Source organism: Cricetulus griseus, chromosome 4, assembly GCF_003668045.3.
Source record: "Cricetulus griseus strain 17A/GY chromosome 4, alternate assembly CriGri-PICRH-1.0, whole genome shotgun sequence".
In the NCBI taxonomy this organism is placed as follows: domain Eukaryota; kingdom Metazoa; phylum Chordata; class Mammalia; order Rodentia; family Cricetidae; genus Cricetulus; species Cricetulus griseus.
The window spans coordinates 207,164,447-207,190,266 of NC_048597.1; the positions used below are offsets into that span (position 1 = coordinate 207,164,447).

At 44.7% G+C, this 25,820-nt stretch overlaps 1 long non-coding RNA gene across 1 annotated transcript; it reads left to right on the plus strand.

The window, feature by feature from the left end:
• The first annotated feature begins 17,370 nt into the window (after positions 1 to 17,370).
• Positions 17,371 to 24,950, plus strand: LOC113835175. Its single transcript, XR_003484475.2, has 3 exons — positions 17,371 to 17,420; positions 23,053 to 23,180; positions 23,349 to 24,950. It is a non-coding gene; the product is annotated as an uncharacterized LOC113835175 (long non-coding RNA).
• The last annotated feature ends 870 nt before the right edge of the window (positions 24,951 to 25,820 follow it).

A 25,820-nucleotide genomic window follows, 5' to 3' on the forward strand; every position in this document is an offset into this window, starting at 1 on the left:
GCAGGGTGAGCCAAGAAGGTAGTAAGAATTCATCTGTGGGGAATCACGGGAGACTTCTTGGAAGAGAGTGCATCTAAGTAACAACTGTTAGTACCAAGTCAGTCATGACAGAGTGAGGAGGCTGGGACACAGACAGGCTGTGGTGGCTCATATTATTAGTAGCTAATTACACCAACCACCATACACACCGACAACTATGCCTGAGAACTTACCCTCATCCAGGCCTACAACCTATTGTCTTAGCTCCAGGAGCGGGGCAGGCTATGTGACTTTTCTTCACAGCTGGATTCTCTAGAGCAGTGGTTCTCAACCTTCCTAATGCTGTGACCCTTTAAAACAGTTCCTCATGCTGTGGTAACCCCAACCATAAAATTGTCTTTGTTGCTACTTCAAGTGTAATTTTGCTACTGTTAGGAATCATAATGTAAATATCTGATATGCGATCCCCATGAAAGGGTCATTTGATCCCCAATAGAATCACGACCCATGGGTTGAGAACCATTGCTTTAGCGTCTAGGAGGTGGCAATAATGGTTTGTGGATCCAATAAAGCTCAAATGTGTAAAGTGGAGTCTGAAACAGTCCCCATTTTATAGAGAAAGAAACTGAGGCATAGAGAAATCAAGTAGCCTGCTGAAAAAGGCCCCATGTGGGCTCATGAAGCAGAGGGGGATGAGACCAAGCCTGCCCATGGACATGGCCCTCCCCATAACTCACCCCCCACACACTAGCCAAGTTCATCACTCAGGTACTCTACAGGTGAGGGGGCCTATGAAGATGTCAGCAGTCAGAGAGTGACCGGTTCACAGGACGGAGGCGGGGGCACTGCCACAGTGGGCTCTGTGAGCACAGGGGCAGCAGGGTGTCCACTGCCTACCCTGCCTACAGCCAGGGCTGCTGGCCAAGCAGCCTGTGTTGACATTTCTCCCTCTGTCTAGAGATGCAGATTGCAATTATCTCCTCCCAGCCATGTCAGCCTGTCCTGAGCTGTGCTTCCAGCCCCAGGCCCTCCCAGCACACCCTGGACAGTCCCAGCTGGAGCCTGATAAGAATGGCTATGTGGAACAGGCTCTGATGGGGTGGGAGGGGAAGGCCATTCCATCCCCTGACCTAGACTGCAGTGAAGCCTTTGGTCAAGATGTCTTCCTTCCCTGACTAGGAATGGGGCGGGGTGGGGGGGGGAGCAGTTGAGAGAGGGAATATGGGGAGTCATGCTAAGCCTACCACAGAGGCACAGACTGCGTTAGAGAAAGCTTCTACAGATCCCTGTAGGAGCAGAGTCTGCTGCTGACCCCAGGCATCTATACAGCTGTACAAGTCACTCTACTTGCAGGTGACTTCCAGGGAACATAAGAGACACAAACCGCTTCATCCTTCACTGTCAAACTCACTATATAAGTATTTGCTATGCAGCCCTGAGCTGGTTCCTATCCCTCTCCGGGCCTTAGTTACTTCATTTATTCAATGAGGAACTGGGGTAGGAGACACACAGGGATTTGTATGTGGCAGGATCTTCTCAGCTCCTTGGGGACGAAAGGCAGACCTTTTTTCACCTTTGGCCAAAGCAGCAAGGAACAAATGTCAGTCACTCAAAAGTGCACAAGGAGTTTGTTGACAGAATACTTGATAAAGGTCTGCCTGTCCTCCTTTGGCAGTCACGAGCTCCACTTCAAGTGGCCAGGACACTTGAAGCCAATTTGAGTGTCCCCAGCAGTACCAGTCTCAGTGAAAATCATTCCCAGCACCATAAGACCTCAAGATCAGGTGCCAGCCATCATTATTGTGCTTCAGGTATGCTTATCCACTCTAAGGTCTCAAGAGCAAATAGAAAATGGACTGGTCTCCTCTAGAAGCATTTTAAGAAGTCACAGTCACAGAGAACAAACCTCCCATGCAGAGGTCCTGGCATGGGAAGGAGGCAGAACAAGCTTCCCAGCAAGGAGGCAAATATTTGAGACCAAGGCCACTCCTTAAAGAGATGGGGAAGCCAGCACTCAGGAGGCAGAGGCAGGCGGATCTCTGTGAGTTCGAGGCCATCCTGGTCTCCAGAGTAAGTGCCAGGATAGGCTCCAAAGCTACACAGAGAAACCCTGTCTCCAAAAACCAAGAGAGAGAGAGAGAGAGAGAGAGAGAGAGAGAGAGAGAGAGAGAGAGAGAGAGAAGCACGGAGACAGGGTAGGGTCTTGTCAATGACTCTGTCACATCCGTGCTGAGGGAGTGTGGCCACCAGCACTTTGAGAAAGGTATGGACTGCTTCCTATACCATGGGACAGAGGCAGCGATGCCCGCTATGTGTGCTGTGTAGCAGGAGCCACACTTGGCTTAGAACCAAGCACTGAAAAGGATAACATAAGCTAAGTGTTAAAGCACAAAACAATTAGAGACACTGGACTGAACGGCCAGAGTGTGATGTGGCGCTGAATGTCTAATCACAATTCAGTCCTCTGATGAGGACTTTGGCTCCTGATGGCACAGTGGACTTGATATTCTTTACGAGTAAAAGGTACTGGGTTAACCGTGTCAAATATCTTTTTAAGCGCAGAGGTGAATTCAGAGTAATGAGACCCTGCATATGTCGGAAGGGATGACAACACTGGATTTCAGTCTGGAGAGACAGTGTTGTAGCAGGGCAGCTTTTGGGCGTAAGCTGACACCAGCACGGTGAAGTCTCAGGACTGAGGCAACAGAGAAAACAAGCCCTTGGACATGCTCACCCCATCCCAGCATCAAAGCTGGGTTCCTTGAAGGCCTACACCCTCAGCAAAAGGATAAACTAGAAAAAAAAGTCTGCCACCAGCAAAGGGAGACAAGATAACATAACTGTCTTGGCTCGTATCCAAGTAGAGAAACGAGAAAATAAAAATAAGGGATCCATTAACAGACAGGCCTAACCACAGCCTTGCACTCCGTGAGGTTCAAATGTACCCACCTGATAATCCAGGAAACCAGGTGGTCCCAAGCAGGTCTAGACTCCCTCTGGAGGAGTCAGAAGCCATCTCACAGGTCCTGCAGACTCCCAATGGAGTTAGAATTGGGCAAATAGAACTCACAGAACATTAAGGAAAGGACTCCAGAGAACAGCAAGAAGCAGCTGCTAGGAGAGTCCCCAGAAGGACTTCAGACTCTGGACTGATCAAAAGAACAGATGAAGTAAAACAGAGAATTGAAAACTCAATCCAGAAACAGTGACTTAAACATGACCATTTGGGAAATAAACAAAGCCTCTTCAAACAGAAACAAATTACTGAAATGTAAGTCTAAAGAAACTAATGAAACAGTTGAATAGAGATTGGTGAGGGGGGCTGGAGCCAAAGCACTAATAAGTACAGCACAGGGATGGAGAAACAGAAAATGCCAGAGAGCCAACAACACAACACAGGGCAAGGTTGGAAAGTCGGGTGCTGATGGAACTGTCTGGAGAAGATATTCAGGAGCAGACAATCTCTGAAGAACAACGACTAGCCTTTTCAAAACTAAAGAAAGACACGAATCACTTGATCTGGAAATCTTAGAAGATGGAAAGAAAAGGAACTCGCAAGCAGACACCCCATGGAGAAAGTGCGGCAGACAAGGAAGAACTTTAGGAATGCTGGGTACTCAGTCAAGAAAAAGGAGGCCCTGCAGCATCACAACACTGAAGTGAAAGGCAGTGGGCAGATCTTCAGCATCCTGAAGGTCTACCTGGAATTCTAGGCCAGTTTAACTCTCACCCAGGAATTAGAGCACAGGGGTCAGTGCAGACAACACACTCAGTTTACAACACATGCTTCACTAAAGGACAAAGGAAGGCAAACCCTTTCAGAAAGAACATCCAGGAAACTAGAGGCATTTTTTATTTTGTTTTTAAGATAGTGTCCTGTTACATAGCCCAGATTGGCCTTGAACTCGACATCCTTCTGCCTCCACCTCCCGAGAGTTGAGCTTGCTATGTAGGCCAGTATGTCTGGCTTGTAAGAGGGAACTGGAAACAAAGAAATTGGGTAGTGAAAGTTAGCATTCTATTCAATGCTAACAACAATGGACAGTGTTAGGATAAAAATCAATTTGGCATGAAATTCATGGCCAGTGAAAGCAAGTGACACATAGTGGATAAGAGGAGGATATTTACCTTTACTTACTAAAAGTACATCCTAAACCACGAAGAATCAGTGAAATGAGGGAATGAGCTGTTGAAGTCAATTAAAGGAAGCAATGGAATTTTAGAATTCTTACTCAAAGATGAGTGTCTGACCTTGAGGATCTGAGTCTGAGCAAGAGGCACAAACTCTGTAAGGGCAGAGCTGTACTGGTAGCATCTCCAGTGTACATGAAGGTTGAGGCTCAGCGATAATGGTGGGAAGTGGGTTGTCCTGGTTACTTCAGTTGCTCCAGAGGACACCTTGCCATTGGCTACCTGACAGTCTTCTTTTATTATGGGTACTTAACCCCAGAAGCATCTGAAATGCCTGTTAATAGAGAAATTTCCAGGAGGATGGATGTTTCTGTGCAGTATAAAGGAGGGCAGAGTAAATAAATACACTGTGGTCCATTATCTATTATTCAACACCCCCTAAACACACACACACACACACACACACACACACACACACACACACACTTCTTTTGAGCCCAGCACAGGGCCCTGGCATCTTAAACGTGGATGCTGAAAGGAAACTGAATTGAAAGATTCAAACTCCTCCAGGGAAGCATCAACAGAAATAGATCTAAAAGTTTCTTTTAGCAAAAGGAAAAGAAGCTAACCATTTGGAGATGTTCCCTCCACACAGCAAGGAGAAGGAGCCCTGGAAGGACACAGCTTGGTTGTTAGCACTTGAGATAGGAGTGTGCACCCTCCTTCCATTCCTGCACACCCAGAGACCTGAGAGTTTATGACCAGACCTGGGTTAGCATGTTGTAAAGAAGAGAAGGTGGAAAAGGGCAGCCAAGCTGCCTTCTCCCTTGTCTCATTCCCTGGCTATCAGCTCTCCACTTCCTGCCTGACCAAACATGTCAGCATGTTTTCCAAAGCTCCTATCTTTGAGAAGAGTTGTGGAGGACAAAGAGCCTGGATCTCCCAGAGCCACAGACACCATGCACCTCATGTCTTCACCTCTGCCCTGAATTCCCAGAGGGTCTCTCTCTCTCTCTCTCTCTCTCTCTCTCTCTATATATATATATATATATATATATATATTATATATATATATATATATACATATATATGTGTGTGTGTGCGCGCGCGCGCGCGCGCGCGTGTATTTTAGTTATTTTCCTATTACCTGACAAAGCATCATGACCAAGGCAACTTACAAAAGAAAGTATTTAATTTGGGGCTCAGGTTCCAGAAGGTTAGAGTCCATGACTATCACGGAGGGAGTATGGCACAGGCTGGCAGGCATGGCACTGGGGCAGTAATTGAGAGCTCACATCTGATCTACAATCAGGCAGAAAGTGAGAGAGCTACCCAGGAATCATATGGGCTTTTCAAACCTCAAAGCCTAACCCCAGTGATACAACCCCTCCAAGAAGGCCACACCTTCTCATCTTTCCCAAGCAGTTCCACCCACTGGAGACCAAGCATTCAAACATATCAGCCTATGGGGGACATTCTCACTCAGACCACCACAGAGTATGTACACATTTATTCGGTTTCTCCTTCCCACGTAGAAAACTGCCTCCCACTATAGCCAGAGCACATTTTTGGATACTGGAGAATAACCACTTCCTTTCTATGCCTTAGTCCTTGATGAGCCCCCTCACATCTGTGCCTGCCAGTCCACAATGAGCACGTCCCCACTCACAACAAGCTGTTTCTTACTTCCCTAACTTTACTCAGTGTTCTCCTGCATATCTGGACTCCTTTCCTTTCAGGCCTGGTCAACAGTCATTTGTTTTCTAGATTGGGCTTGGGAGTCGCTGCCTCTATGGAGTTTTCCTTGCCGTTCCTACATTCCAAGTTGGGCTACGTGTTTCCCTTTGGGATTCTCTTGACTCCTTGAGTTATATGTACTGTGAAACTTACAGTGATTATCAAACTAACATTTCTAGCGTGCTTCCAGTCTTGTAGGAGTAGTACGAAGCAGGAATGACTTGTATTACATTTGTTTTCTTTGAGACAGAGTCTCACTATGTAGCCAAAACTGTCCTCAGACTTGAGATTTTACTGATTCTGCCTCACAAGTGATGGGATTAGAGGGATGCGCCTCTAAACCTGGATTGTATTTGTGGTTTCAGTTCTCTATACTATTGTTATATCAACTAAAGTTGTACCTGCTTTCCTGAGAGCCATTCTTCTTCCTTTGTCGTCACGTACCTAATGCCTTTGTGATTAGCAATGTCCCAGCTTATTAATCATATGTCATCGTTACCCCCCACAATTCAACTTTGACCAGTGGGAGCTGTTGAGAGAGACTGTAATAATACTCCATTAAAGGGTGGCTGTTGTAGCTAGAAAGCACATCTTATCCTCTATCATTCCTCCAGCCTGTAATGTTGACATGATGGCTGGGAGCACCTAAGTCATCTGGCAACTGTGAGACAGTCTTCCAAAGGATACCAATCCTAAAATGGTCATTTTTAAAAATTAGAAAGAGATCCACTTCTGATATGATGACATAAACTATTGGACCAAACTTCTCACCATGTACAACTGCTTACTCTAGGCAAAATAAAAGCTACAACTGTCTACAGGCACTGGAAAATAAAAGCTGGAAGGGAGATTTGGAAGGAGAAAGAGTTGACATTTGGAAGGAGGCGATATGTAACACTGAGTGACTGCAGCTTTTATGTCCTACTTTACGGTAGTTCAGAGTCATCTTGAGCAAGCACTGAGCAACAGGCATCCTGTGTGGTGACTAAATCTCTTGCAGAAAACCCAAAGTTTGTCTAATTTTAAATAAAACAGAGAACAAAAATCAGGAAAAGTTCAGATGCTGTGTAGGGAAGGAGCAATTCCATAGAAGTCAGAGATGGGGGAGGTCTTTGACTTCTTATCATAACCCAGTCCCCTGGCTAGCGATGAACCATGTACTTATGGGTCAGGCTCCAAACTGTCCAGATGGTGACAAAAGAACTCAGCTGAGATTTGAATTGCTTCCCTGAGACATTTTTGCAGACTAAATTCAACCTTAAACTTGCCAGAGAAAACAAAAGACCAACACTCTCCATAATGATACAACATAATCTTCATCTCCATATTATACTTCCAATGTCCAGGGCACCAAAAATTATTCAATATGCCAAAAAATAGGAAAATAAAATTAATTCCCCAAAGGAAAGACAGCTCACAGAGACCAAGTTGTTGGAATTAGCAGAGAAGGATTTTAAAACAATTCTGTGATCAAGAATGCATATAAATTGTGCTTGCAATGAATGAAGATAGAAAGAAACATTTATGTTACTAGATCTTGGAGTGAGTGTACCTGGAAAACTCCTGTATCCTGAAGACCCCAGCATCCTCTAATATTGCTGAATACAGGCAAGGCAAAGGAATCAAAGTATTCAATCAACTATGCATTGGTGTAGTTACTAGCTCAGGCAAGGCACGGGGAAACCAAGTACCCAGTCTACTGTGCAATAATATAGTTACCAGCCAGGACTCATCTATACAACTGCATAACCTCTTTCCAGTCTAAACCATAGCTTCCACACCATGAGTGCCCTCAGATCTGGACTTGCAGTAAGATCTGCACCCCATCCTAAAAGGGCTTTGTCTGAACGGTGGCCCAAACAGCCAACATGGCCTCACTTTCATCTTCAAGAGCAAGGGACAAGTGCTGGCTGCTGGAGAGGCATCTTCAGTGTTGGAAGTGTTCTGGCCTTATGCAGAGAAACAAAACCTTCAAGATCTGGTTCTGCAAGTCCAATACCAGAACAATGGTACTTAGTTCACATAGCATACAGGACTCCAGTAATCATCAACACCTGAAGGCCTTCTTGCCTGCCACTGATCATCACAAAGCCCAGTGGGGCTTCTGTGGGATCACTGAGGCAGGTTTCTTCTCTCCCACTTTACATGGGTAGCCAGACAATAAGGCATGGTTTCAGTATGCGCAGTGATGGAGAGTAACAACAGATGCATGTCTACAATCAGGGGTCCTGTTTCCTACTTGGCGTTCTAATCCTCCTCTAGCCACACAGGTGGCGTCATCCCGTTATCCTACACCCTACTGTCACTTATGATCAAGGACTGTCCATTTCCATCAACTATGAACTCTTCGAGGTTAGAGACTGTGTCTCTAGAGCCAACAGGATCCTGTAAGGTATAAGCCAGCTATGGGAAGGCAGGACACAGCTGTAATCCAAGGAAACATCCTCTAACACCTCCCCTCTCCCCGAAAGCCTACAACTGCAGTGGCTGATCTGATGGCCACCAGCATAAAACACAATCCATGACATCTTTAGGCAAAGGAAACGGAAGCCAACTAGCTTGGTTGGTTGGCAACATTTTTTTTCTTTTTTTCAAAAGCATCCCTCTGAACAGGAGCAGGCAAAGCAGTCGCTTTGGAACCTGGAGAGCTGGAATGCATTTAAGATCTCCGAGGTTGTCCAACCGGAACCTGCATATCCAGAGACCCCACCTCATTCCTGGGATCTGACAAGCTGATTGAGCTCCTACAGGAAGAATAACTGCCTGGTGATTGCAGATATCCTGTGTCAGCTCATTGTTGGGGAGGAAGCTGTCAGAATAGACCTCCCTGGAGTGCCTGGGGCACTCTGGTTCTTATTTTCCCTTTGGTGGTAGGAGGATGGTGGGGGCAGTACCAGGGGGCCATCACCCTTTCCCTAACCCAACTGGACATTCAAAATCAGATATCACCAGCCCAGGGTCTCCACCCCTAGAGGGCTCAGACCAGGGAAGCAGAAACCACCTAATGCTATTTTCTCTGAAGTTCCCTTAAAAACCCATTTTAAATCTCATTATGATTTGACTTTGAATGGGAGACTTGTCTTCTCCCAACATTTAAAAGCCACACAATGTGGGATGTCTGACTGGGGATTGGATGCTAAGCAACAGAGCTCTAGAACATTCTCACCTTGCTTACTTCCACTTTATGTTTGGCCAGCTCCCCTGCCTCCTGGAGCACTGCTTCCCTGCTTCCTGGAGCACTGCTCCAGGTGCCAGGGCTCTGACTACTCCAGGCACTTCATGTACTATGGTTCCAATATGTCCCCCAAAATTTCATGTATTGAAAACTTAATTCCATTGCGAGGCAGGAAGCCTTCCAGGAAAACTCCTAATATCATTGACCTTCAAACTGTACCTTTCCCTGTTTGCAGCTAAAACTTAAAGAAAGCTGAGCATGCCCGTAGTTCTCTTATCCCTCATCGATGCTGCAAGCTAAGCATGCTCAAAAGTGTTGATGTCTACCAGGTTAACCTTTCAGACATGTGATATATGAAACAGCTAAGCAGGCTTGAATGTGCCCACCATCTCTCCTTTACCTAGGGCCTTAAAATGAGCACGATCAGAAACATACTAACTGAGCATGCTCAAAAATGTTCTGGTCCCTAAAAGCTTTCCTATGACCATTTGTTCTGTAGACCAAATCCCCATGCTTCTCTGTCAAAAGAGCACATTGCCTTGGACATAGCTCTCATGCTGTCCTTACCCACCACAGGTCATTACTTTCTCCACTCTTTTACTCCTTCGCTGAACTTACTTTGGACTCACCAGGGACAGAACCCATTATGTTTGATTACAACATTCTAATGGTATTTAGAGGTGGGTCTCTGAGAAGTAATTAGTTTATGCCAGCATGAGGTTGGGACTCTGTTTTAATTAGGGTTTCTATTGCTGTGATCCCATGACCACAAACAACTTGGGGAGGAAAGTGTTTATTTCTGTTTGTAGCTCTAAGGTGTGTTTGTAGCTCTGAGGGAAGCCAGAGCAGGAACTCAAGCAGGGCAGGAACCTGGAGGCAGTATCTGAAGCAGAGGCCATGGAGGAGTGCTTCTTATTGGCTGGCTCATCATGGCTTGCTCAGCCTGCTTTCTTAGAACACCCAGGACCACCAGCTTAGGGGTGGCACTGCACACACTGAGCTGGACGCTCTCACATCAATCATCAATCAAGAAAAGTGCCTAACAGACTTGCCCACAGGCCAACTTGGTGGGGCCATTTTGTCAATTCCAAATAACTCAAGCTTGTGTAAAGTTGACATAAAACTAGCAAGCACAGACTCAATGATTTGAGGAGGAGGAGGAGGAGAAGGAGGAGGAGGAGGAAGAGGAGGAGGAGGAAAGCTCCTATTAAGTAGCTTGTCATTTTACCATGTGATGCCCTATGTCATGAGGCAGGAAGAAACTCAATAGATGTCAGGTCATGACCCTGAGTTCTCACACTCCAGAACCATTAGCCTTCATGACCTCAATTCTGAGTTTAGGCATTCAGTCTATGGCATTTAGTTGTAGCAACAAGAAAACATGATGAAAGTGAAACCGGACAACATTTGGCTTTTTGGTGTATTTCACTTAGTGTAATATATTCAAATTTCATCCATGTCCTAGCACACAACAGAGTTTGCTTCCCATTCAAGGCAGAATAATATCCCATTGTGTGTAATACACCATATTTTCCTTATCTACTAACCCTTTGTCATTTGGGCCTTTATACATCTGAGCTACCACAGGCAGTGCTGAAATGAACACGGAAGTGTTAAACAGCCCTTCAACATCCTGTCTTCAGTTACTGTGGACACTTAGGGTGGATCTGCCATAACAGATGCAGCTGTAGTTTTAATTTTTCAAGGAACCCCTACACTGTCCCAATTTTCTACAACTACTGCCCCATTTTATATTCCCACCAACCGAGTACAAGGGACCCAGCGTCTCTGCAGAGCATCTTGTCTGCCTTTCATTTGATAATGGCTGTGCTGACAGGCATGAGGGGGTGTCTCACTGTGCATTGGATTTGCATTTTCCTGGTGATGAGTGAAGCCGAGCCTCTTTTCATGTGTCTGCTGGCCACCTGGGAACCTTCCTTACAGGAATGTCTGCTGGGGCCTCACCCACTTTTCATATCAGGTGACCGGGTGTCTTGTTATAGAGCTACAGGAATGCCTTGTGTGTGTTGGACACTAACCCTCTGCCAGATACATGGTTCCCAAATACCCTCCCATTCCCTAGGCTGATTTTCACTATTTTCCCCTCCCGTAAACCAGTTGGGTTGATATAATCTCACTTGACTTTTTAATTACCTGTGATTTGATGTCATAGGTATGTGTGAAATAATTTACATATGACCAATGTCATGTGCATTTTTAACTATGTTTTCTTCTACAATTTTTACAATGGTGGGTTTTTCTTTTTAAGTCTTTATTTAAGGTATGTATTTTATAAATTTGTTATTTTTGCAATTGTTATTAGTCCCCTGAGAATTTTGTATTTTGATTATGTTTTCCTTTTTATATGGTAGAAGAGTCTGATTTCATTGTTTTGCAATATTAGATAGTCAGTTTTCCCAACACCATTTGTTGAAGAGACTATTTTGTATGCATATTGTGTATTCTTGGCAATATCTTCTAAGATGTTAACTGTATATGAACACATTTAACTCTGGGTTCTTTATTCTACCCCACTGGTCTATGTTTTTCCTTATGCCAATGCAATTATGCTTTGATTAAAAATATCAGTAATGTGCTTTTTAAGTGTCCCAAGATTAGCCGGGCGATGGTGGCACATGCCTTTAATCCCAGCACTCGGAAGGCAGAGGCAGGTGGATCTCTGTGAGTTCGAGGCCAGCCTGGTCTCCAGAGTGAGTGCCAGGATAGGCTCCAAAGCTACACAGAGAAACCCTGTCTCGGAAAACCAAAAAAAAAAAAAAAAAAAAAGTGTCCCAAGATTTAAAAAGATACTATATATGAATTTCCTGTGGATAGCATCATAATCAATTGTGAAAAATTATAGAGCTTTCCTCTAAAATAAAAATAAACACAGCTATGATACCCACACCTGCTATTTCTAACACTGTAAGTCTAAGTAAAAACAAATAGATGAGAAAAAAAGATAGTAAGTGTCCAAATCAGAAACAAGTGGAATAACTCTATTTTCAGTTAATGCACAGAATGCCCTAAAGACTCAATAAAGATGGTAATAACTAATAAATAATCCCAGTAAAGTTGTAAGGTACACATGCAACACACACAAATCAACTATGTTTCTATACACTAAAAACTTTATAGATGCAAAGTAAATTAGGAAAATGTCTGACTTATGATAGCATCAAAAATTAATGAAAGAGCTTCAAGGTAGGTTGGCATATGAGAAGGAGGCAATGACTTCAAGCTTCTGAATGGCTCGGAGTCAAAGCATCCAAAAAATAATTTGTCAGTGAGGTGGCTAACTGGGGGATGCACTGACGTTCAGTACTGGACAGAGACCGGGGGAGACCAGGTGCTGGCTATCAGCTAGGAGCCTGTGATCACCCAGCAGTGCAGCAGAGGGGAGGAGCAAGAGAAGTAAAAGCAGAGAAATACAACAGAGGATACACGATCCAGAAACACATGTAGAAGGGGAAGGCAGGGTGAGTTCAGCTGAACTAGGAGCTGCAGAGGAGGGTGACTGATGCCTGTTTAGATGTCACAGGATTTTCCCTTGCTCTACATTGTCAACACTTGCTATTCTCAAGTGGTCTATGTGGTTTGTTGGCCTGTTTATTGGCCATGGGGTGTGTGTGTGTGTTTGTGATGAGCCTTCTCATTTTGATTTTAATCTATATTCCCTCACAAATAATGATGTTGAAACATTTTCATATATTAAATGAATATTTAGGGATCTAACTTTTGGAAATACCTTTTCCAGTGCTTATCACTCATCTTAAAATCGTTTTCTTCCTGTTATAATTGATTTTAAAAGTTCTTGATCTATTCTAGATGCAAGTCCCTTATTGGATAGATGCATTGTTCAAGTTTGCTTTCTATTTCTGTGATAAAATACTATGACCAAAAGTAACTTGATGAGGGGAGGGTTTATTTAGCTTACATTTACAGTCCATCATAAAGCAAAGTCAGGCAGGAACTAATGCAGAGGCCATGGAGAAGTGCTCCTTACTGGATTGCTCTCCAAGGTTTACTCAGCCAGACTCTTATACAACCCAAGGGTGACACCACCCACACTAAGTTGGGCCCTCACATCAATCATTTCATTAAGAAAATGTCCCCACAGACTTGACTATAGGCCAATCTGATGGAGGCATTTTTTCAGTTGAGGTTCTGTCTTCTCAGATAACCCTAGCTGTGTCAAGGTGACCCCAAACTTACCAGCATGGTTATGTTTTCTCCCAGGCTGCGGCTTGTCATTTTTTATTAAACTTGTAGTTTAATGAGTAGCCAAGAGGAAAGAGTGATGCTCATGAGCAGGCCCCTGGCCTGCCTGAGGAAGGAGCTGCCCCTCTTCTCTCCACTCCTAAAGGGATTTGGGAAAAAGCACAAGCAGGGAAGAGACTCATCCCTGTCTGTACAAGTGATGTTTGTGGGGTGAATGGCTATGGAGAAGAGGCAGTTAGACAAGGGACCTTCCAGAATCCACAGCCTTCTGGATACAAATCAAATTTATTTATTTATTTATTTATTTATTTATTTATTTATTTATTTATTCATCCATTCAATTTATCTATCTAAAGTGAATGTAAATAAGCAAAGCAATACAAAAAATCTTAAACTACCTGTACCATCCAACCCTTTCCCCACCAGGGCTGCAGTGCAAGGAAAGGGGAGGCAGCTTTATTTAGGCCATGGCTCCCTCATTCCTGGACAAGGAACCCAAGTGAAAGACAGGTTGGAAAGTGTGAGGGAAATGAAATAACCAAACATGAAATCTCTGAATCTTTGTGCTCCTTAAGCTTTTTCCTAGGCTCTGCTTTGTGGTTTGCTGAGGACTTCCCCAGGAATGCATGTTGAATTTCACCAGCTACCTTGTCTACACCTACCAGAGGTGCTGAGCAAGCATTGCCGAGACTCATATAATAGTAAACTTTGTGGGGGTGGAGGGTGGGGGTGGAGTCTGCTTCAAATGAACAATGCTGAGGGTAGTTGCCATCACCTTCTTGGGATGGCTATAAAATAAGAGATGCTGGTGAAGAGCCGATGGTGATCTTGGAATGAAAAGAATGTGTCCTTTTACAGGACATAGCTTTTAAATATTCTTAGTATTTTAGGATGCTGAGCTGTTTTTAGGACCTCTGAGCCACCAGAAACAATCCCCACACCTACCCTATTTATGGTCTTTGTAATATCTGCACTAGAAGAGCTTCTCCCTCCCAACACTGGTAAATGTGATGCCTAGCCAAGCTGGATCCTACCTGACTGCTGTAGAAAGTAATATGGATCCAAAGAGAACCAAACCAGCCAAGCATCTGGAGATCCTTTGGATGTGTCCTACATTTCAGCATGCTAGGCTTTGGGAATGGGAGCCTCCTCTCTTATTCCCATTCCTTATCCTAGATCCAAACTCCACACCTAGACTAGGGCAAGGGTTTGACTGTTGGCTGGCCATTCTCAGCAACTGAACCCCACACCTCTGTCTTGACACCATATCCAAAGAGCCTTCTTTGATAGGCTCAAGAGTGACAGTTTATTCCATTCCTTAACTTCAGGGAAAACGCTGTCCTAATCACGCACCACTGACAGTTCCTGGCAATCTGCTTGCATTCTCCTTTATTTTCTTAACCAGCGCCTTGAAACCAGGGACCAAAATCTCCATTCTTGGAAGGAACCTATGCTCCTTGAACTTTCTGGGAATGTTGTAGGAAGATTGACTAACTGCTGCTTCTTGGATCATTTCTGGGCCCTTTGCTATACCCAGGATCTCTGGTGGGCTAGTGTTGGGCTATTCACCAGCATTGTATAGCAGGGCCCTTTGACTGTCAGCCTCATCATCAAACAGTTAAAACTTATCAGTCTGACTCTGAGCCACAAACAACTTTGCCCTAGAAAAGACATGTTCTGTAAACCATACTTCAAGAGATACTACTTAGATAGGGTTTTGCCTAGGTATAGCAGCTCTAAGTATCTGGGACCGAGCTCTTAGGACCCTGCATGAGTGTGTAGTATGGGACATTGCATTTAATAGGCAGTATACTAGGAAAATCCAGCCAGCAAGACAGCTGCCCACCAACTACTTTCTCCTAAGTCCAGAGCAATTGCAAAGCCAGAAGTCCTGGCACAAGGCTGCTCCCATCCTTGCGACATGGGTTCATGGATGTTAAAAAATCTGCTGATGTGAATTGCCTGAAAACAAGCTTCACTGGATATGCTGTGCACAGAAACACTGCTGCTTTTATCATCTCCTCCACCTCTGGAGGAAATGCTCACTCCACAGTAATGTGGAGATTACTGTGTGTTTTTAGGCTTCCTGTCCACTCCCATCTGCTAGGGCTACGAGCTCACAGGAGGCTGGACAACCCTCAGTACTGCAGCTTGAGGCCCTTCGGCAGAGTCTACAGCAGGAGCATGCCTTGGGAGTGGAAGAAGAAAGAGCCCATTCCTTACCCCAGCCCTTTCCAAGGTTTCCTAGCTCTAGCCGGGACTGTAGGGATTCAACGACTAGCATCTCCAGCAGTGTGCTCTCCCAGGCTGGCAAACAGTATCAACACAAGTCGACACCTACGGATGGCCAATCTTCTTCATTCCCTGCCCTCTATGCTCTCCCTGCAGGATGTCAGATAAAAATAGAGTCCTGGGGCATGGACACAAGATGGGAGAGTCAGCTCTTCTGGCCCTTTGCTGACAGCATAACGTAGCCAGAGTAGACTCTGGAGTCCTTTACAGGGAGCACTGGATAGACTCCAAATTGCTGTTAGAAAACATATTTCACCATCCAAAAGAAGGAAAGAGGAAGGTTAAACCTCAGAGCCAATGTGGGCAGCAAATATTCAAAACATCATGGAAACAGCAGTCATCCAAACTTTCTCAGCCAGAAGAGTTTTCAACCATTTTTCTCACACCAGCAATCTCTAGTTATGTAAGACAATGCAGGTGAATGATATTAACCTCTGGCTTTATGAGCCCACATGCTTTTGTGTGTACCTCAGGTTGAATAGCCAGCACTCAGAACCAAGTTCTCTGTTTTTGGTGGGGGCGGGGAGGGGGGTGGCAAGGAATGGGTTTAGGGGTTGAGATAATGTCTCGTGTATCCAAGGCTGGCCTCAAACTTGCTACATAGCAGAGGATGGCCTTGTGTGTCTGATCCTCCTGCCTCCACCTCTCCAGTGCGAGATCTCATCCATGCACCACTGCACCCAGTTTTGGAAGTGTTGACAATTAAACCCAAGTCCTCATGCATAGCAAATAAACACTTTGCCACATGAGTTGTTTTTCCCAGCCCTAGGACCAGTTTTGATGCTGGTATATCAAACATTCTCAAGGGAACCCCATTACATGGTGATCTCATTCTACCTGGAGATCACCACCTTCTTCCCCATAAAAGACCTCTCATTACTCATCTGTACCCCAATACTTAATTCTCATGATGTCATCAAAGCCCATGAACATGAACACTGGGCACTGGTTGGACTGACCTCTAGAGCCATGTAGAATTCACACAGTCTTAGACTGCCAAATGGCTTCAGCTAACCTAGAATCCTTTGTTCTAGTCCACACTGGCTTTCTCTTTGGCTTTGCAAATTTTTTCTCTTTTCGGGGAAGTTTCTCATCATACTCATTTTTATTCATCAACCTCAAGGTCTTGGGTCAGGTCTACCCAACCTCAAGGACTGACCTGCAATTCTGGAGCAGTGTCTTTCAACCACCCATCATGTGGCTGCATGACCCAAAATAGCAAGATGATCTTGTAGCCATCACTCCTGGGTGAGGCTATGGGCCAGAGGCAGACCCAGATATCCTCAGAGATGCCTCCCCACAAGACGTTCTGTCAATCAATGGTTCCAAGTGGCCCTGGAGCTGAAACACCTCATTGGTGCTTTTGATGCCAATGACTGCTCAATTTCACTTTCCATATGCCTTCTTGGACATGATGAAAGGCCAAGTGAAACTACCAGTCATCTGATGGGGAATGTACTTCTTTGTATGTTTATCTTATTGATTATTGAATAAAATACTGATTGACCAATGAAACAGCAAGTTAGACAGGAGTAGGAGTAAAAGAGGATTCTGGGAAATGTAGTAGATAAGTGGTGATCCAGGCAGGAAGTGACATAGCAAGAAGACTCATATATAAGCGAGGAAACAGGAAGTGTCCCCTTTTTTCCTCTTCCTCCTTCAGCAAATTCTACCGGCGTGCACCACCACAACCGGCTATTCTATTTTCTCCTGTTATTTTTTTCTCTCACAAGCCTACATATATTTTTAAATGTAGTGTAAACTTATAGAGGTTTTTCTTTATCTGGATCTGTCTTTATCATCTTGGAAGTGCTGAGTCTAAACCCCAGAAGCACCGGGACAGTATGAGCATATGGAAGCTGCTCCGATGCCTCTCAGTGGTCAGGTAAGCCCATGCACAGTGAAGGGCGGATGTGTGTGTGGAGGGGGCATTGTCAGTGATGGCTCAGGGCATGTTCAGCAATGAGCATTCCTTCTGGTCTAGGTCTAAGAGAGTCCATGTCAAGATGACCCAAGGACACCTGTTTGTCTCCAGGAAGGGGCTCCCTGTGGCTGAGAGGGTATACATCAGGTGGCTTTTCTCTGAGAGCAGTAACCTCTGAAGGGTCTATGTGGTAGCAAACACTTTCCTGAAGCCCTTGGGGTGACATGGGGCCCTGTCCTCGGGTGCTTGTCAACTCCTCTTTTAGATAAGTTGTGGTTTGAATACTAAACATTCCCTATAAGATCAGGTATTGAAGACTTGGTTCCCAGTGGCTGGCCCTATTTTAGGAGGTGGGAGAAAGAGAGGAACTAGGTCACTGGAGGTGTGTCTTTGAAGGCTGGAGCCAGTGCCCAGTCCCTCTATCTCCCTCTGCTCCCTGTCCACTGTAAGGTAAGAAGACTCCTACATGCACTCCCAGATCCATGGAGGTCTCCTTCTCTACAGGCTGAATCAGTGGAGCAAATTCTGAATTAAAGCAAAAATTTCACCTCAAGTTGTTTATGTTGGACATTTTGTCACAGTGACCCAAAGTCTGACTAATACCAAAAAAAGTAGTCTGAGTTTTCCAGAGAATTTTCTGAGGGTGTCTATGGTGAATTTTGGTTTTCCTGTTTGTTTAGTTTGGGTTTTGTGGTTGTTGTAGACTGAGCATAGGACCTTGCACCCACTAGACAAGCGATCCACCCCTGCACTATATTCCAAGCCCTCTTTATGCTTTTCAAAACAAGGTCTCATAAAGTTGTCTGACTAGTGTTAAAGCCACTGTGCAGCCCAAGCAGGCCTTGAACTTCCAATCCTCTTACTTTAGCTTCCCAAGGAGCTGGGATTGCAGGCCTGCACCACCAGCCCCAGCTCCCTGAGTATTTACAGAAAGCTAGAAACCTTGTGTAGGATCTGTATTGGTTGACTTTTGAAAATGTCCTTGTCATCCTCTAGGTCTTCATTTCCTCATTTGTTCAAACAGGAGAGACTGGCACACTTTGTGCATATAAAAGCAGACCTACTTAGTGCAAATTCTGGACTCCTGTCATTTTATGGACTTGTGCACAAAAATAGAATACTACTAAAACCTGACAGTTTACTGAGGGTCTCCACCTTGCCAGAACCTGTGCTAGGCTTTGTGTGTAGACTAATTCATCTCCTCTCAGTAGCCCTGGAGCAGAGACTCTGCTCTCATGTCATTTCATAGACATTGAGGCACAGAGTACTCCATTACTTTCTAAGCCATAGCACTAGTGAATGAAGCTCCTGACCCCAAGGCACATCTCAGAACAAGCAGAGCCTCGTGGAGCTCTGTACCTGTGTTTAGAGAGCCCTCCTCACAGGGGTGTGGAGAGTTCACTTAATGGGACTTCATGGTTTCATCATTAGTGGCACTTGGGGATGAACAGGACAGATGCAGGCCTCCAAGTCTTGGCAACAGTGCCTTCCTCCTCCCTTGGCCTCTGCTCTTCCGATTCATTCAAGTTGAAGCAGCCTTGGCCAAGGCCAGATACACAGCCTGTTACTACCTGTCCTCACTTCAAATTTCTCTGCTTTCACCTTGGGGGCTCCTTCTCAGACTCTTCCCTTCTCCTGGGGTCAAAGCTTCTACCCCTCAGAGAAACCCAGGACTCTCAGCCCCCTCTCACTGGCTGGCAAGGCTCCACATGGGAGACAGAGCCTTAAGTCCTACTGACACACATACTGGGATGAAGTGCTACCAGCGGGCTCCCTGCAGCATACCTAAGGGGAAAACGGGCAAGTCTCCTGAGGCCTCATATATATGTACATAAGCATACATATGCTTGTTTATGTGTGATATATTATTGCAGGGTGACCTTGTAAAACAATGAATATTTTGTTTTCAATGCAAAGTTAAAAATCTTTACCAACAGACTTGAGTCCAGGCCTTTTCCCAGACTCACAATCAACTGGGCTGTGAAGCGGTGCCTAAAACACCCTCATTCCTGGGAGCTTGGGCTGGATGTAGAAGTGGGTCCCAGAAGACTTCCCTCTTTCCCCCCTAGACTTTCCTTATCAGTGTCTGTATTAGTGTCTCCCCTTTGTCCTCCATGCCTGGAATTTGTTCTGCCTGGTCTTGTCTGTTGTGATGCTTCCTGATGTTATTTTAACTTATTTGATTGATCATTTCTTTCATCCCACTATTTTTATTTGATTCTTGTTTTAAGGCTTGTTTATTTTTATTTTCTGCGTACCACATGCATGCAGTGCCTAAGGAGGCCAAAAGGACGTGTTTAATGTCCTGGAACTGGAGATTAAGGATGGTTGTGAACCACCATGTGGGAGCTGGGAACTGAACCTGAGTCCTTTGGAAGAGCAGCCAGTGCTTTTAACTGCTGAGCCACCTCTCCAGGCCCCTATTTGGTTCTTTTTCAATGTAACAATTTCCTTGATGAATTTTTCTTCTACAGTCTTGTCAAGGTCTTGGACAGATGCATCTGTTGAGTCATCCATATGGTCATTAATTCTTTCAAAGAGTAAGACTCAGACATTTCATCAGTCCTGAGTTGGCAGGTTGGGAATGGGTTGTGGTCGATAGGTAAGTCATGGTCTTGGTGTTTGTCATGTTTTGTACATATACTGGAATGGATTTGTCTTCCAGTTTTAACACCCTCCCTCCCTTCTGACAATTCAATTTGGTTGTTTTGCTTTCTGTAAGTCTTCCTAGAGGGATTTATACAGGAAGTTCAGCTACAGAGACTGAGGAATCATGGAGATGATTGCCAGGTAGGATCATTGAGGTGATCTGGTCTTGGCTAAGTGACAGCAGGATCAAGAGCAGGTCCCCACACTGATTATCAATACAATGAGATGCGGTCAAAAACCTTGGTCACACACCGAATTCTATGAACCCACGGGGATCTATAGTCAAAACATCAGTTCCTCTGAACTCTGTAAACTGGCTTAGGGCTGTATTCAGAATGCCAGTCTGCAGTGGTTCCTGGGCCCGCTGGAGTCAGAACCCCAGCACTATGGTAAACTTTGGGATTACTAGAGCCAAGCTCTGATCTTCAGCAAACTGTAGGACCCCTGGAATGAGTCAGAACTCCAGTGACACATGATTGATTCTGGAACCAATAGAGCCCAAGCCCTGGTCCTGCTGTGAACTTTAGGGCTGCCGCCATTAAAATCCCAGTGCTCTGATCAATTCTGGGATCACTGAAGTCAGAACTCCAGGCTGTGGGACTGGTGAATCATGGGACGTGGGCAATGAAACCCAGGCCTGACAATAAACTTAGAGATTTCCCAAGCCTTGGCTCTTTTATTCTTTACACTCCCTCTTCCATGATGCCCCCTGGGCCTTGAGAGGTTAATATTGATATCCTATTTAGAGATGATTACTCAACAGTCACTTATTCTTATCATTTTGACAAATCTGTATTAACCATCACTCTAGGCTTAGAGTGTCATTAGTCTCTGGGTATAAACATTTAGATAGGAGTTTGATAACGTGACTATTTAGAGAAACAATGGTAGCAAATCATCCCTACCCACCTCTTGAGCCCATAGCCACCCTGACCATAGAATTTTGATCTAGTTTATAGTAACAGATGTGCATTCCCTTCCATGAGTTAGCATCCAATCCAATAACAAATCAGTTGGTTACCCCAGTAAGTCATGCCACCATTGTAACTGTAGGCACATACTGTGTGGCAGATCCGTATTGTACCAAGCATGGTCTACAACTAGATGAGACTCTTGAGTGAGTTTCCTCCTCAGCAGCCTACATCATACCTTCTGCCACTACAAACACCACCAGCAGAGGGAGCGTTTCCCAAACTCTTCCAACTTGATTTCCCTATGTCCTATAACCAACATGTGCAATGTCTTCAGCATCAGGTCCTACTAGTGAGTTCTTTGGACAACCAAGAGTGACAGAAATGGCCAGTATTCTTTTGGGGACCTCCAGCACCTCTCAGCCAACAATTCATAGGGAGGTATCCCACTCCTGTTAGTGGAATTTTAGTTACAAGCCTATAATTTCTGAAAGTAGCATTAACTCATGAAAGGTGTCTCCATTCCAAGCTCTTTTATTATTTCACTATTGTTTAAGGTTTAGGTTATATTATTTTAGTTTATAAAGTAGTTTTCTTCTATATAGCTTTTTCATGCATTCTTCGTTTTTGTTAATTGTCCCGACTTTCATACTTTCTCATCCCAACACCATTTAAAACTCGTCATGCCTAGTATACCCCACCTCATCATATCCTGGGAGTTCTAGTACTCCCCCACAGGATTCCTTTTCTTACCGCCGGACACATATAAACACTCTTATTTAAATAGAGAAATCTATAACTCTGAAGCTGGGATTTACAGATATAAGAGAGAATATACATCATTTGTCTTTCTGGGTCTGGCTTACCTCATTCAGTATAATTTTCCCCAGATCTATCATTTCCTTCAAATTACATAATTTCACCTTTTAAAGATGACTGCAATTCCATTGTGTGTATTACCACATTCTCATTATCCACTCATCTGTTGACAGACATTCAGGCTGATTCCATTTCATAGTCATTGTGATGGAGCTGCCATGAACATGGGTGTGTAGGTTCCTCTCTCAGAGAGTATGGAGCCTTTTGGTTACACAGTCCAGAGGGGTATAGCTGGATCTAATGTCAGTTCTACTTTTAGTGTTTTGAGGAACTCCCACACTGATATCCATAGTGGCATGTTGTTACTCCTCATGTCTCAGAGGCTGTGGCTGGGCACCATCTTGAGAGCCTATCGCTCAGCAGGGAACTACTCTGAGGGCCTGAGAACTACTCTGAGGGCCTGAGAACAAAAAATAATCACAAGCCAGGGAATCTAAATGTAGTGTGCCACAGACCCTAGGTGGGAAATGACCATGGGAGGCAGCTGTGGAGATAGGGAGAGATAGGTGCAGACAAGACTGTGTATAAACTAAGGACATGGCCCCTCCATGGCATGGCTAAGGGGAAGGTTTTTATTATTATAGATGTGAGAGAGAAAACAGCCAGAGGCATCTGGAAGAATCTACAGCACAGAGAGAAAGAAGAAGACTGAACATGAACAGCAGATTGGACCTAGCCAGGGATATCTGTAAGAGACGGGGGACAGAGAATAGAGAACACATAGTGAGAGAAGCAGAAATAGAGACAGACAGACAGACAGACAGACAGACAGACAGACACACACACAGAGAGAGAGAGAGAGAGAGAAAGAGAGAGAGAGGGAGGGAGAGAGGGAGAGAGAGAGGCAGAGGACAGACTGACAGTATAGCAGTGTTATAAGAAGAAATGGGTAGCTGGGGGAGGGAGTTTAGAGTCATGGAGGAGGTGAGAAGAGCTAGGATGCTAGCGTGGATTTTGAAATGTGTAACAACAGGCACTTATGGTGCAGAGGGAGCCTGGAGAGCAGCATGAGCTTCCACATGCTGATGGCACCACAGGTAGCTGTGTGTCCCTTCTGCCAGAAGTGAGGGAAATGACTCTGTTTGGTAGAGGGGAACCAGCTTCCCAAGTTCCTGAGGAATGTTGTCTTCTAACCACCAGAAATTCTCCTACAGGCCCTGTTGAGCTCATTTCTAGGGTTTGGGACTGCCTTGAAGTTTGAGAAACTGAGCTTCCTGTGGACCTGACAGACTGGACTTTCCCGATCTCATCTGCCCTCAGAAGTTAAGCATGGTTGAGCCTGGTTAGTACTTAGATGAGAGAGAAATTCTTTTACATCACAGTTTCTAAAATTGGATTTGTTGTGCTTAGCACAGCAGATTGGCTACTCAACAGCCATTGGGTTTCATGACCTCTTACTCCCTTGACTTCCTTGTTAAAGAAGCTAAAAGTCACATTCTTACCTTACCAGATGCGTTTGTGGCTAGAAGTCATGTGACATGTTGTAGCCAATAGATGAAGCCAACAGATGAATCACTCACTGTGTGACTCATCCAGGAAAAGTTATAAAAAGTAATGGATGCACTCAAGCCTTCTTGCTGGTTTGGTTCTTCTTTCTTCCTTTTGAATGCTGATGCCATGCCTGGAGGAGCAGCAGCCATCTTGAGACCTAAGAAGAAAGAAGAAATTAGATGGAGTCTGAGTTCTTGAAGGTGTTCCTAGGCTGCTACATCAGACTTGAGCTGCCTACTCTGGACTTGCAGTACTGATAGTAAACTCCTATATGTTAAAACTACTGCCATCACAGTTCCTTACTGAAGGCATCCTGGATGCTATACTATACAAGTACCCCACAATATATGTTCCCACTGACTTTTTATGTATTTCCCAACTACTTTATTTTGTTTTACTCTGGAAATTATTAGTCAAAGGGAAGGTGGGATTATGGGAGGTATTTTTGTTTGTTTTCTTTTGTTTTTTTGGCTCTGGATGTGTCTGTCATTCATGGCATAGAGGTGTGTTGTTGTAACCACAGGTGAGTTAGGATGACTTACAGCCCACTTAAGGAGCTAAGTCTGTTACTGCCCATTAAGAGTGACCATGTACAGAATGGGTCCACATGAAGAGATGTCTGTGATCTGAGCTTTACAGAAAATCTGAGGAGGGAAAATGACAGACAAAAGAAGGGTCTGAAACTGCTCTTGCCTATGTAGCTTCTGCCAGGGGCTCCTTGTTCTCTGGGGCTACAAAGCCTAGCCCAAGCTCTGCCAACCACCACACAACCGGCATTTAGGATGGATACCTCTTTGCAGTAGGAGATACCCTGCACATAGTAGGATGTTTAGCAGCAATCCAGGAGCCTACCCACTGGATGACAGTAAATCTTCTGCTTCTGGGTTATAACAATTAAAATGTCTCCAAACGTTGCCATATTCTTCCTGGGGGAAAGGAACAAAAACTGGCTCCAGTTGAGAAGCAACTGGCATAAGAAACAGCCCAATTACAAAAAAAAAAAAAAAAAAAGAGTGAAAATGCTGGTTCTGTTCATCACTGGGTAGTCACGTGACCTGAAGAAAGGGACACTGATGACATGGTTGCCACAAGGGCTGGAATCAAAGAAAGATGTCGTATCCACTGACACCCTTCATAACTGTGACCAAGAGGCCCCCTGGGGCACTGAGCACACCTGTAAAGCGAGGCTGTCCACAAGGAGTCAGAGTGGGAACTCACAGAAACACCACGACACCCCAAAGTGACAGATGGGATTCCTTCTGGCTTCTAGGTATTGTGTATCTTCTGATACCTCAAATGTGCTGCCAACAATTCTTGCATTTGTAATTATGTAAAGAACCATGACTGCAGCTGGAGCTCTGCAACCCCTTCTGGAACAAGGGCTTCTCCCCAGGCCCCTTAAATTGAGAAGTTAGTGAACATTCACTGAGTGCAGCCCCACAGCAGGCAACAAGCTGGATGCTGAGGCTGTGACAAGGAACACATCAGATAAGATCTTTGCCTCCCAGAGCCGGCAGGCACTTGAGGAAGTCAGACTATTAAACAAGAGATTACAAGACCAGGATGGATTATCTGGGTTTTGGTTTACTCCTCTGTCACATGGCAAGAACAGTCCTTAGTCACCAAACATCCAGGTTTGCAGGGGGATCATGACTAATGTGTGTGGGACAGCTTACCCTGAAGGGAAGTCACCAAAAATAGAGACAAGGCAGAGAGTGGAAAAGAGCAGCTGAACTTGGTTAACTCAAGTAAAATATGGAGCTCATTCTGTCCATGAAGCAAAATCAGACCAAGCCATGACCCATCACTGGTGTCTGGTCATGACCAGATACATTTTCTGGTCATTGGGATCTCTGTAGAAACAGAAAAAAGACAACAAGCAACTTGGGTAACATGAGTAACTGAGACAGAAAGCCCATTATTTTCTTCTTTCTCCTCCGTGGCATTAACCTTCTGTCTCTTCCTGAACACAGCAGAAGTGTTTGCTGCCATATATGGAAAAAAAAAAAAAACTTGCCATGGTCAGTCTATTCACCTATTCACACCATGGGAATTGGAAAAAACAATAATTCCCTGTTAAGCAATTACCAATGCATCCTTTACACAGCTCTTCCTCCCAGATTCCATTGGTGAAATCTTATTTACAAGGGTCAGCCCTTAGCCATGATGTAAGCTAAGAAATACAGTCTTCCAGCTTGATAGCTATGTGCCAAGAATGTTGATATGGAATAAGAGTAGAGTAGATTCTAGATGACAAGCAGGCTCTGAGCACAGACTTGCTGAGAGGATCACAGTCAGGGTCCTGGCAGAAAAGAGGGAGGAGATACTTAAGAAAAGACTGATAATTCTTCAAGGCTATGCAGGTGATGAAGTCTGGACTCAGGTGTGGTAGAGATTTAGAGACCATTTGTAGGCAGAACTCCTGGGCAGC